Raw genomic sequence first — 12,821 nt, 5'->3', positions numbered from 1 at the left:
TGTGTGCTCTCTCTCTTTCTAAAATAAATAAGTCTTTAAGAATGAGATAAAAACTAAAAAATAAGAAAAAAGTTTCCTAGTCCAATCCAATAGAACTGAATTGCTTCTGTTGCTCTAACTAGGCTTTATCAATTTCATCAATGTATAGACCCTCTACGTTATCTACCTGCTTTTCAACCCTCTTCATCCTTTCTAGAAAGTCTTTTCCTATGGAAAAAAAAAAAACTGAAAATGGCAAATTATCACTGCCTAAGTCTGTGGCATTTAGGACAGGAGCATGTAACCTCATTTGTTCCCATTCCTCTGAAAAGTACCAATTTCTGTTATTTTAGTGGACAGCTTACTTGGGTGGAACCAAACTTCAAATTTTGTCTTTCCCACAGTAGGTGTACATTTGAAATGATTTTTCAGTTATTTTAGCATTACTGGGCTGCTAAGAGATTTCCCCATATATGCATGGTTTAGGGCCCAACCAGAAATTTGGGCAGAGTTCATATGCAGTCAATTCTCTTCCACTTGGATTGACTTCACTAATTTAGGGTCTTGCTCAACATTTTATCATTAATAGCAGTCTGGGAAAGTATAACCACTTAATAAGTTCTTAAAAGAAACTTTATACAATGAGTAATGTCTACCATTAATGAAGCCATTCTCTTTGCTATTTAATTGGGAAAGTTTAGTTTCTAGATCGAAATTTAGGAAGCAATAAATCTTACCCAACAGTTCTATCAGAAAAACAAAGTGGGGCGCCTGGGTGTCTCAGTTGGTTGGACGACTGCCTTCGGCTCAGGTCATGATCCTGGAGTCCCGGGATCAAGTCCCACATCGGGCTCCCAGCTCCATGGGGAGTCTGCTTCTCCCTCTGACCTTCTCCTCGCTCATGTTCTCTCTCACTGTCTCTCTCTCAAATAAATAAATAAAATCTTAAAAAAAAAAAGTGTTCTATATTATTCTTTTCAATAGCCAGAAATCAAGAGGTCCAAAATAGTAGCTATATGAAGAACAATACACACCATAGAAATAGCAGAATGGGAACCACCCTGGAAGAGACTAAAGATGTCATCTTCTCTCATTTTCCAACACTTCAAAAGGTAGCTCCTGCCATGTAATTATGCATTAATGATATTCCTGAGACTATGACAATAGAGTCACATTTTACATGAGCTGTCATGCTGAATAAAGTAACAAACATTGTGAGGGTGAAAAGAGTAAAGGTCAAAAGCAGAGCACATTTATTTTGGATCCTGCAGGTTACTGACATACCTGAGGTGATGGTGATAGAACCCCGGCTTTCCTGGCCCTTATGATGACAAATCAGTGCTAACCAACTGACAGGTGACCTTTTTTACACTGGCTTCCCTTTATTGTTTTTGTAGCTGGTTCAACGGCAGTGTTGTAACATAGGCCACTGTGAATCCACAGAAAGTGCTTATAGGTATGGGAGAAATGTCTTTTTGGAAATTTAAACTAGTTTGTCTATATAAATGAGAATGCTTGATGAGAAGACTAAACACTATATTTGTCTGATAATGCAGTGTCAGAGCTGACCTCTTTATAGAAATCATGCCTTATTTATCCAACACCTGGAATATGCAAAACACAAGCTTCTGAGACTTTCTTTTAGTACATATAGGTTTTGTTCACAAAATAATAACTTTGCAGTCTATACACTCAGCTTCTCTCTCATCCCTTAGTATTCGGGAAACGACTGTAGTTCACTGATATATTTTATTCAATTTGCACATGTCTAAGATAAATGAAACAATATTTTAAAATATGGAGAGTTTTCTCTGAAAAAAAATTTAAAAACACATAAATTCAAACCCATATTTCCATCTTCTCTTGAAACTAGAAGAAACTGGCAACCCAGCATTCAGATTTCTACATGGGAACACTAAGGTGAGCTGAGTATTTGCAGTTCCTGGAGGACCTGAGCTCCCCATTTGGTTCACCCCATTCATTTTCCTGACCTGCTCAGCCCCTACAGGAATTGAGTTTGAGATTTAGGCCTTCAGCAATTAAAATACTGTCTTGTAAACATTCTTCACCAGTGGATCTAAAGATGAGGTTGTTATTGATAAAGCCCAGTAGTCTCTGAGAAACGGTCCCAAATATAGGAGCTTAGAGAGTCACCACTCTTTAATCAAACCCCTACAGGGGCGCCTGGGTGGCTCAATGGGTTAAGCCTCTGCCTTCGGCTCAGGTCATGATCTCATGGTCCTGGGATCCAGCCCCACAATGACCCCCACAACGAGCCCCACATTGAGCCCCTCGTTGGGCTCTCTGCTCAGCAGGGAGCCTGCTTCCCCCCCTCTCTCTCTGCCTTCTTCTCTGCCTACCTGTGATCTCTTTCTGTCAAATAAATTAATAAAAATCTTTAAAAAAAAAAATCAAACCCCTACAGAGAATATGTACACTTTGCCAAAGTGACTTTCCAGCATACCAGTCAAAAACTAATTTAAAAAAAAATCATCTATACAGGTTTTTAGATAACAGTTGAATACTTTTTAAATGTAATTTATTTTTATTGTAAGATTCAGGGATTCGCTATTTTTGCCAATCATACATTTCCAAGTATCCGTACCCTCTAATTTAAGAGTGGTAAAAGAATTTGGAGAAACTTTAAACAAACTGAAGGTTATCAGAACATCAAAAAATTGACCTTGTCGCTTTCTGCCTGTGGACGCCGCCGAGTAAGCATCGTTAAAGTCTCCCCTCCCACCGCCGTCATGTCTAAGTCAGAGTCTCCCAAAGAGCCTGAACAGCTGCGGAAGCTCTTCATCGGAGGTCTGAGCTTTGAAACAACCGATGAGAGTCTGAGGAGCCATTTTGAGCAATGGAGAACACTTACGGACTGTGTGGTAATGAGAGATCCGAACACCAAGCGCTCCAGAGGCTTTGGGTTTGTCACCTATGCCACTGTGGAGGAGGTGGATGCAGCCATGAATGCAAGGCCACACAAGGTGGATGGAAGAGTTGTGGAACCAAAGAGGGCTGTCTCAAGAGAAGATTCTCAAAGACCTGGTGCCCACTTAACTGTGAAAAAGATTTTTGTTGGTGGCATTAAAGAAGACACTGAAGAACATCATCTAAGAGATTATTTCGAACAGTATGGGAAAATCGAAGTGATTGAGATCATGACTGACCGAGGCAGTGGCAAAAAGAGGGGTTTTGCTTTTGTAACATTTGATGACCATGATTCTGTAGACAAGATTGTCATTCAAAAATACCATACTGTGAATGGCCACAACTGTGAAGTAAGGAAAGCGCTCTCTAAGCAAGAGATGGCTAGTGCTTCATCCAGCCAAAGAGGTCGAAGTGGTTCTGGAAACTTTGGTGGTGGTCGTGGAGGTGGTTTTGGTGGGAATGACAACTTTGGTCGCGGAGGAAACTTCAGTGGTCGAGGTGGCTTTGGTGGCAGTCGAGGTGGTGGTGGATATGGTGGCAGTGGGGATGGCTATAACGGATTTGGTAATGATGGAAGCAACTTTGGAGGTGGTGGAAGCTATAATGATTTTGGCAATTACAACAATCAATCCTCAAATTTTGGACCCATGAAAGGAGGCAATTTTGGAGGCAGAAGCTCTGGCCCTTATGGTGGTGGAGGCCAATACTTCGCCAAACCACGAAACCAAGGTGGCTATGGTGGTTCCAGCAGCAGCAGCAGCTATGGCAGTGGCAGAAGGTTTTAATTACTGCCAGGAAACAAAGCTTAGCAGGAGAGGAGAGCCAGAGAAGTGACAGGGAAGCTACAGGTTACAACAGATTTGTGAACTCAGCCAAGCACAGTGGTGGCAGGGCCTAGCTGCTACAAAGAAGACATGTTTTAGACAATACTCATGTGTATGGGCAAAAAAACTCGAGGACTGTATTTGTGACTAATTGTATAACAGGTTATTTTAGTTTCTGTTCTGTGGAAAGTGTAAAGCATTCCAACAAAGGGTTTTAATGTAGATTTTTTTTTTTTTTTGCACCCATGCTGTTGATTGCTAAATGTAATAGTCTGATCATGACGCTGAATAAATGTGTCTTTTTTTTTAAATGTGCTGTGTAAAGTTAGTCTACTCTGAAGCCATCTTGGTATACTACCCCAACAGTGTGAAGTTAGAATTCCTTCAGGGTGATGCCAGGTTCCATTCGAAATTTATTTGCAACCTGCTTGGGCACAGAAGCCATTGTCTCCACAAACCTTGGTGTAGTTGAACTGACAGTTAATGTGTTGTGACCTGGAGTTCACCATTAAAAGGTCACCCAAGCAAAGTCCTGGAGTTTATTTGGTTATTAATATGATTGTTGGCACATCCTATGCAATATATCTAAATTGAATTATGGTATCAGATAAAATTATAGATGGGATTAAAGCTTGTGTATCATCCAAAAAAAAAAAAAAATTGACCTTGTCAAGAGAATAGGTACAATCTATTTGAAAGAAACAAATTCCTGACCAAAGTTCTGACAGACCAACTTAATGAGGATCATCTATATTATTCACTGGCTCTCATTTACTCATCAAGACAATCTTCTGATATAGATTGTATTTGTCATCTATGACCACATAAAAAATTACCCCCAAACTTAGAAGCTTAAAACAACAAACATTTACGTTTGGCTAACTCTAAATAAGACTTGGGAAAATGTATCGTTGCCAAACTAAAATAAGGATATGAACATTCCCTTCCATTTGTTCAGATGGTGGCTTGTGCAAACATCCTCCTTGAGACACACACCCATGAAAAAAAGACAAGAAAAGTTTTCAAAATGTAACATTACACCACAATGAGGAGTGCCTCCCCCCACCGGCAAACCTGTTCTCCAAATGCACTCAGCTCGTTGGTAGATGAGAGCTTCACTGCTCCCTTTGATTTCTTTCTTTTCCTTGCTTTACTTTTTTTCTCTATTTCCCCCATCCCCTCTTCAAGCCAAGCTAATTTTAAAATATTGCTTGAATTTTATGAACACAATTTTGCTCTTGGGATATTGATATTCTATGTGAATTAAGAAAATAAAATGTATCCCATTTTTATAGGCACATTTTGAAGGAAATGAAAACCACGCTATAACAACACACACACACACACACACACACACACACACACACACACACACCCTGATAAATTGCTATTACAGGCTTTTCTATAATGCAAATTAAATAGTTGACTGCAGTACACATCTGCTAACTCAAATTAAAATGAACGAGGAATGAAATTAGAATTGCTTTTTCCAACTAACCATAAAGAAGATGAAACATGAGCTAGATATTCTCAATGTTTTAAGGCATTGCCTATTAGTAAGCTTAGTACAGTAAATTGAAGCAATAACTAAGCAGTATCCTGAGGACCTGAAAGAGTTAATGACTGTGGCTGCCTAAGTGCTTAATTAACAGCTGGGCCAAGTTGCCAGGCAACGCTAATTCAGTTATAACAACAACAGGTACAGAGTTGTTCTCAATCTCAGACAAACGTTGGTCATAGTCCTTTTTTCTGGAGCTGAACTATTTTATGCATTCTTGCTTTAATTACCTGTTATCAAATTTATTATCTCACTATGCATTTACTATACAGTAAACAGTGGATAACTGTAGAAGGCACACAATAATTTTTAGACACCTCTCATTCTCAAAACTTTAAAATGGTAATCTGAATGCCTGGACAAAAGAGACAAAAGGTAATGCCCATTTCTCTGTGGAGAACAGCCCATTGCCAGTGTCTCTCTCCCCTTCTGTGGTTCGCCCCACGGGCTGATATAATTACCATTGAAGATGTTAAGATTTGCTTGATCTTGGTGACTTGACTTTTCTCTTGAACTTTTTTTCTTCATCAAAGAAGATAGAGTATCCTGGTCTTTTCAGTAGCACATGCGTCAAAATTGGAGCAAATCTCAAAAAACGGGATTAGCATGACCCCAACTCAAAATGACATGAAAACTATTAAAGTACTCCACATTTTTTACATTGCTCAAAAATTAAATGAATGGTTTGTAACAGTAGGAGTTATTTTCACTTGTGTGTAACAGGAAACTAAAGAATGTTTGAACAAATCATGGTGCGATTCTTTTTTTGATTCTTCAAAAGAGCTATCAAAGATCCAGCTAGCTTTCAGCTCTAGCAACTGTAGGGTATAGCTCTCATACCAAGAGGGCTCTTCTCCTTCCATCTTGCATCTATATTCTAGAAAGAAATAATGAGGAGGAAAAAGACAAAAGACATGCACCAGCTTAGTCAGACTCCTTTCAGAGAGCCTGCCTAACTATCCCACATGGTAGACTTACACACTATCTCCTTGGCCAGAACTGTGCCCTGTGTCACCCATCCACCCCTCACTTCAAGAAAGCCCAGTAAATCAAGTATTTATGCTGTATCTATTGCCATCAAAACTAAAATGGAGTTCTGTTACTGAGGAAGAAGAGAGAAACTTGTATCAGGCAGGCAACTGCCATTGTCTGCTAGAGGACATGAAAGAAAGATCACAGTGGATGCAGAGGAGATGGGCAAAGAAATTAAAACAGTTGCAGAGACCAAAATAAAATGAAGAACAAACAAGACTCGTCCAACAATTAATGCTCCTGTGGGGAGCTTGCGGTAGCAGTTAGTACATATTTAGTGCTTACCACACTCTAGGTAACTCTAGGTGTTACTGTAGGTAATTACTACAGATGCTTTCCATATAGTAACTCATTTAATTTTCACAATAATCCTTTGGGATAGATATTCACTGTTTGTTTACTGAAACTGCTTATTTTCCTTCAACCTTATCTCCATTTTGTTCGCCTTTTGTGGAAGAACAGCTTGAGCCCTCTGAGTGGTTGTTTCTACTCATTCAGTGGCCTGAGCAGTGGGTGTGGCAGACCAGTCTTCAGTGGCGGACTGGGCACTCCACTCTTCATAGGGAACTGCTGAATGGGCACAGAGGACACGGGCATGACTTTGAACAAGTCCGCAACTTCAGACTGAGTAGCAGTGAACTCAGGACCTGGAGCAGCGCATTCACCAGGAAATTCCTCCTTGGTCACAGCCTTTGCGGCAACAGCCTGCTCTTCATTTTCAGTCTCTTTGGGCTCTCTGTAGAAGGAGAACTCAGGGGTGGCCTCCCATGAGGGGGTTCAGGAAAGCCTGGGCCATGCATGCACAGAACTTCCCAGGCCAACATCCACCGCCTAAGACCCACTATGTCAGCTCCTCTGCTGTTGTGTGGGATGGCCATGTCCACTCAGCACAGAGGAGGGTCTGGGTCACACAGAACAATGGCTGGCAGGTTACCCTTAGATATCTCTGTGAGAAGCTGGTGCTCGGCCCTGGGGTCCGCAACCACCAGGAGACACAAGGGCCCTGCCTGGACCTGGTTAGCGAAGGTTCCAGGAATGAGGCAGCCACAATCAGAGCTGCTCCAGTGGCAGCAGAGCCCACGGGCCACTCTTCCTGGATGATATGACACTGACATGATTTTGGTGGCAACAATGGCGTAAGCTGCTGTCAGAAGCTTCTCCCAGGTTCTCTTCAGCTTTATGAGTAGACGCCATACTTTTTCTTTTGTAGATATACTGTTCCATTTGGAAGCCAAGGTTGGTGCCACCTAAATGGGTTCCTGCGGCAAGCAATTTGAGGACATCTTTCATTTGCAAAATTTCGGGGCTCTGGACACTGTAAAAGTTTCTCTTTCGGTTACAATAAGAGCCCTGTGATTCCCTCCCTGTAGTGGGAAAACGTGCTTATCACCATTTTAAAGATGAGAAAATAAAGGCACAAAAAGAAGCCATTTGCTCATGATAAATAGAAAATAAGCTGAAAAGCCAAGTCTCGAATGTAGGTGTTAGAATCTACAGTCTTAACACCTATGCTCCAATGCCTTCCATTAGGGTGACCAAGGTAATTGGGTCTAGCACAGATAGTCCCGAGTTCCAGTACACCCCTCAGTCCCACACACACTGGGATGGTTGTTTTCCTCGTCTCCCAGAGTTAATCCTGTTATCTTTCACAGCAGAAACATTTTCAATGCTAAAATCAATACATAATTTTAAAGAACAATAAAAATATAATGACTACAAATCCTTAATGGTTTTAACAATCTTTTGTCTTAATCTTAGAAGATAGGAGACACAATATGTCTAAACAGTGAAGAAATGTTTCTCCAAATTTGACAATTCTCTTTCATTTCATTTATTTTTCCTTCTTACATAAATGTTAATTTTCTTATAGTCACAGAAAAGGTAACTTAGAAGTTACTTTGGTTTTAAAGTTGAATAACCAATTTCTTAATTTACAGATTCTAATTTCGTTCTTCCTTAAGCATTTAACTTTAGTTTACAAGTCTCATTATTCCATTATAAGTCTAGCAAGTTTAAACGTCACTTTTAATGCCTTCAATTAATGTTTGGTTACATTCTCAAATGCAGCTAATTAAACTCTTTCAAATATTTTAAACAGGGTGTATAAATTTAATATATTGACTTTCTTTTAAGTCCTTCAATTTTCTAAATGACAAAACTTTGCAAATAATTAAATGATTCTTATGAACTAAATTAAATTTTAAAATATGGTGAAACTTAAGGTCCACTAAATGTTCTAATACTGTATATAAATTCTACCTAAATTCATTAATCTAAGTCAATTACTCAATTCTACATTTTAAATTGGAATCATATGTCTATGTTAATCTAGTAAGTATAATTCTTGTTAGTATTAAGTAAGGCTAAATACAGATTTCTTAGCAAAAGAAAATATTAATATGACAGATTTCAGTCTCAACTATTTCTATTATTCATTCTATAGCTTTTATGGGTATTAAAATGATAACTGGTTTAAATTTTGGATATTTCTGTCTGGCTTTCTATAACAATTATAGTCATAACTATAAAAGGCATTCTACTAGGTCCTCTGTTTAATTCAGCCAAAGTTAAACACTTCTTTTAAAAAGATATTTTATTATTCATTAGAGAGAGAGCTTGAGCAAGAGCATGACTAGGGGAAGGGTCAGAGGGAGAGTGAGAAGCAGACTTCCCATTGAGCAGGGATCCCGATGTGGGGCTCCATCCCAGGACCCTGGGATCGTGACCTGGGCTGAAGGCAGACACTGGCTGACTGAGCCTTCCAGGTGCTCCCAAATTCAACATTTTTTAATAGCTTCTGATTTTGTAAGTTTCTCTCTCTCATTCTCCCCTGTGGGTAGGTGTGTGTATTTGCATGTCTTTGTGATTGTGTGTCCTGTGTGTTTGTGTGTGTTCCTGTGTGTATGTGTATTTGTGCCTATATTTGTGTGTATTTGTATGCATGTGCATGGGTATGAATGTATATACACATGTACATGGAGGTGGTAGTGGAAAAGAACGACTCCCAGTATTTTAAGAGAGAGCTGATAAGAATAGTCACCAATAATAATGATACCAGCGATTTCAAAATAGTCAGATTTAAGGACATCTGCTGCTTTTTATTTAAATATTTTTTCCAATTGCTTGAATAAACAAATGCCACCTTTAAAAGAAAAAAGAAAAAAATTTTTTTTAAGATTTTATTTCTTTTTCTTTTTCTTTTTTAGAGAAAGAGAGAGAGAGACTATGTGCACCCAAGCAGGGGAGGGGCAGATGGAAAGGGAAAGAGAGAGACTCTTAAGCAGGCTCTACCCTCAGCACAGAGCCTTTTGTGAGGCTTGATCTCACAACCCTGAGATCAGTCCTGAGCCAAAATCAAGTCGGATACTTAACCCACTGAGCCATACAGGCACCTCAAGATTTTATTTTTAAATAAATTTGACACCCAGTGTGAGGTTTGAACTCACTATCCTGAGATCAAGAGTTTCATGCTCTATTGACTGAGTGAGTCAGACACCCTGTCTTTTCTTTAAATATTTTTAAAAGGATAACTCCTTTTGTACTGACATGGAAAGATATCTAGACCATATTCTTAAGTCAAAAAACTGGGTTCAGAATAATATGTGTAGTATTACCCATTTTTGGAAAAAAAAAAAAACCTGGAATAAAAATTTAATGTGGTATGCATATCAATGGGCCTCAAAAAATACACAGTATCTCTGGAATGAGCCTGGAATTGGGGTCTGGAAGTATGTGATATGTAGCTGCCTAGAACAGGAACATGAACCTAAACAAAAAGGGAGTTTACTTCAGTTATGAAATCCTGGCTCTAGGCTCTTTCCTGGTTTGGTCCTACCATCTTTCAAGTGTGTCTCCCATATTCACAGTCACAAGATTATTGCTGTGCCTCTAGGCATTAACTCCAAATTCCAGTCATGAAGAAGATAAAGAGAAAAAAAATGTATGCCGGATGACTTTATGTCTCTCAGGGAAAAAACCAACTCTCCCTGAAGTCATGTCCAGTTAGCTTGCATCTCATTGGCTGACTGGGCCGTATGACCACACAGCTGCAGGAAACCTACAAGGCATAGCTTGTCCGTGGGCACATCAATACTCCGAACATAACAGAATCATTTAACATTAATGGAGAAAAGATAGTTTATCCATATTCTCCTGGACTATTTCCATTGTTATGATAAGAATCTAGTTATGGAGGGTGTGTGTGGATTTTTAATTTATAAAGAATTTATGTAGACAATGAGTGGAGGAAGGGCATTCCAGATAGAGAAAATCATCTGATTTAAAATCTCTAAATATGTGGAAAATATTTCTAGTATAATCGTATGTGATTGTATATACTTTCATTAAAAAGATGAATTGCTAAAATGATCAAAACCGTTATAATGAATTTCTTATGCAACATAATGCACTGTGTTAAAAATACAACACTTAGAGTAATCTAAAAGCTGGAACGTGGAAAATGCTTCGTGTGGGTTAAACACTGGTTTGATTGTTATGATGGCGTTCATTCACACTCAGGCAGTTGGGAAGCTAGCTGGAGAGAATCATGCAGCAGTCCAAGTGAAAAAAAAAAATCCATATTTGCATTTCATCACTTCATTTTCAAAATACTTAAAAAAAAACATTTATTTTTAAATCCAAATAGTAATATTAGATCAAAGCATGGAAACAGCAAAAACTTACCCTCAATTAGTCTACAACTATTTTTTATTGTATTTTTTAAGTGAACATTTTTAAAGTTTTATTTATTTATTTTAAGTAATCACTACAGCAAATGTAGGGTCGAACTCACGACCCCGAGGTCAAAAGTCACAGGCTCCTCCAACCGAGCCAGCCAGGTGCCCTATGATGATTTTTAATTTTAAAAGATTTTTGCCCTTCCATTCCTTATCCTTCTGTGTACATGTTTTACCTATCTGTAATTTCAAACGACTTCTACTTTGTAAACTGGAAACAAACTATTACAGAGAAGAATGAATGCAAATGTTTTTCTGATTTGCATAAACAAATAAAGAGATACAAAGCAAGTGAGGTCTGAAAGTGCAGTATGTTCTCTTCTCTGTACTTTGTTTTCCAAAATTCCGTGTTTGAGAGTAGATGACAGGGGGGTGCTCAATCAGCAGCACATATGCTAAAATTGGTGAGAGAAGAGGTGACAGGTTTTTTGGATTTTTAAAAACTATTGTCTTTTTGAGAAAGAGTGCGACCCACACGTTGGAAGGGGAGGTTGCGGAAGGTGAATCTCTGGAAATAGATTGCGTGCTCTGGTGGGAGGAAGCAGCTGCCTGAGGAGGAACAGGAGCAGCTTGGGGTGAGCCTCCGAGCCCAGAGCTAACAGGATTAAGAGGCATTGAGGGTATGAAGGATGAGTCAGAAGCCTGGGCTGGGGGAAATTCAGAGGATGTGGGAACAAGGCAAGTTCCTTATCTCGACTCTTGACTTCTGGAGGGAAGTAGTTCCCTCTGACCCTTGTGTGTTTGGCAAAAAGTAATGAATTCTAAAGAATAGCACAAAGTAAGTAAGGAGATGGACAGGGAAGAGGTCCCATGATTGCAATAAAACTTTTACAGGTCTAAAAGTAAAAATTAAATTAAATTAAATTAAAGTTAAATTAAATTAAATTAAGTGGCTTTGCAAAAGCCTCCCCAAAAATGTTAGTCCTTCTGTCCCACTGGCTTTGTAGGCCCCTTTGTGCCTGTACCGTGTTTTACGTTTGTTAAGTGTTCACTAAGAACATAGTACATGACAGAGGACTGGACTGATGGTCACTGACTGATCATCCTATACCAGATGCCTTTCAGATTTATAATCCTGGCTTTTTCGATATCATAATCTTTTCCCAGCATTTCCCGAGCTGATTTCTCTGTCTTTACTATCTTCCAGAGAACAGGGAAGAGCTTTATGGAGCTCTCTAACCTGTAGCCTATGGGCTCTCTTTCCATATCAGCATTTTAATCCAGGACTTAAGATCTTTCTGTCACTTGCTGGTGGTTGCACAGCACCTGCCACCAACACTATCACTCATTGTGCTGCTCCTTGTCCCCCACTGAGACACCTCATCACATCAGGCTCAGACAAAGCAGAGGACTCCATCTGAACCAGCAGTCCTCTGGTGCTGACAGATAGCTTTCTATACAGTGGGGAACATGTGCACCAGACCACCATCTTCAGTGGTCTGCTGGTGAGACAGGGAAACCGAAGGGACCTCATGAGAAAAAGGGTGGTTCTTTTTCCTTTACTTCTTTTCTGGCTTCTGTTTTGCTACGGTCTGCACCCCCACCCACTCTCCACATGCCTTATAATACAAATAGCTTGTGTCTTCCCTATGAGGGACAAGGAGTTAATGATTTCTCTAGACGAGATAACATTTGAGGAAGGACCAGGTGAGAATGACTGGAAGAAGCTGCCATGTGCGTATTCCAGACCATGGGCATCTTGATGCCAAGGCTCCCTAGCTCCAAGGAATAACACCTGGGCCCTATCTTTGTTCTAACTGGTTC

At 39.5% G+C, this 12,821-nt stretch overlaps 2 pseudogenes across 2 annotated transcripts; one reads left to right on the top strand and one right to left on the bottom strand.

The window, feature by feature from the left end:
* Window positions 1-2,660: 2,660 nt before the first annotated feature.
* On the top strand, window positions 2,661-4,391 carry LOC309844779 (heterogeneous nuclear ribonucleoprotein A1 pseudogene; annotated as a pseudogene). Its single transcript has one exon. The product of its transcript is annotated as a heterogeneous nuclear ribonucleoprotein A1 pseudogene (transcript).
* A 2,420-nt stretch (window positions 4,392-6,811) lies between these two features.
* Window positions 6,812-11,672, bottom strand: LOC309859546 (small ribosomal subunit protein uS2 pseudogene; annotated as a pseudogene). Its single transcript has 2 exons — window positions 11,387-11,672; window positions 6,812-7,685 (listed from the first exon to the last, which is right to left on the bottom strand). The product of its transcript is annotated as a small ribosomal subunit protein uS2 pseudogene (transcript).
* Between the last annotated feature and the right edge of the window lie 1,149 nt (window positions 11,673-12,821).

The sequence above is a fragment of the Mustela nivalis genome, assembly GCF_964662115.1.
Source record: "Mustela nivalis genome assembly, chromosome: 1".
Taxonomy (NCBI): Eukaryota; Metazoa; Chordata; class Mammalia; order Carnivora; family Mustelidae; genus Mustela; species Mustela nivalis.
Note: the sequence above shows the minus strand (reverse complement) of the source record. Positions and strands in the feature narration are given on the sequence as shown.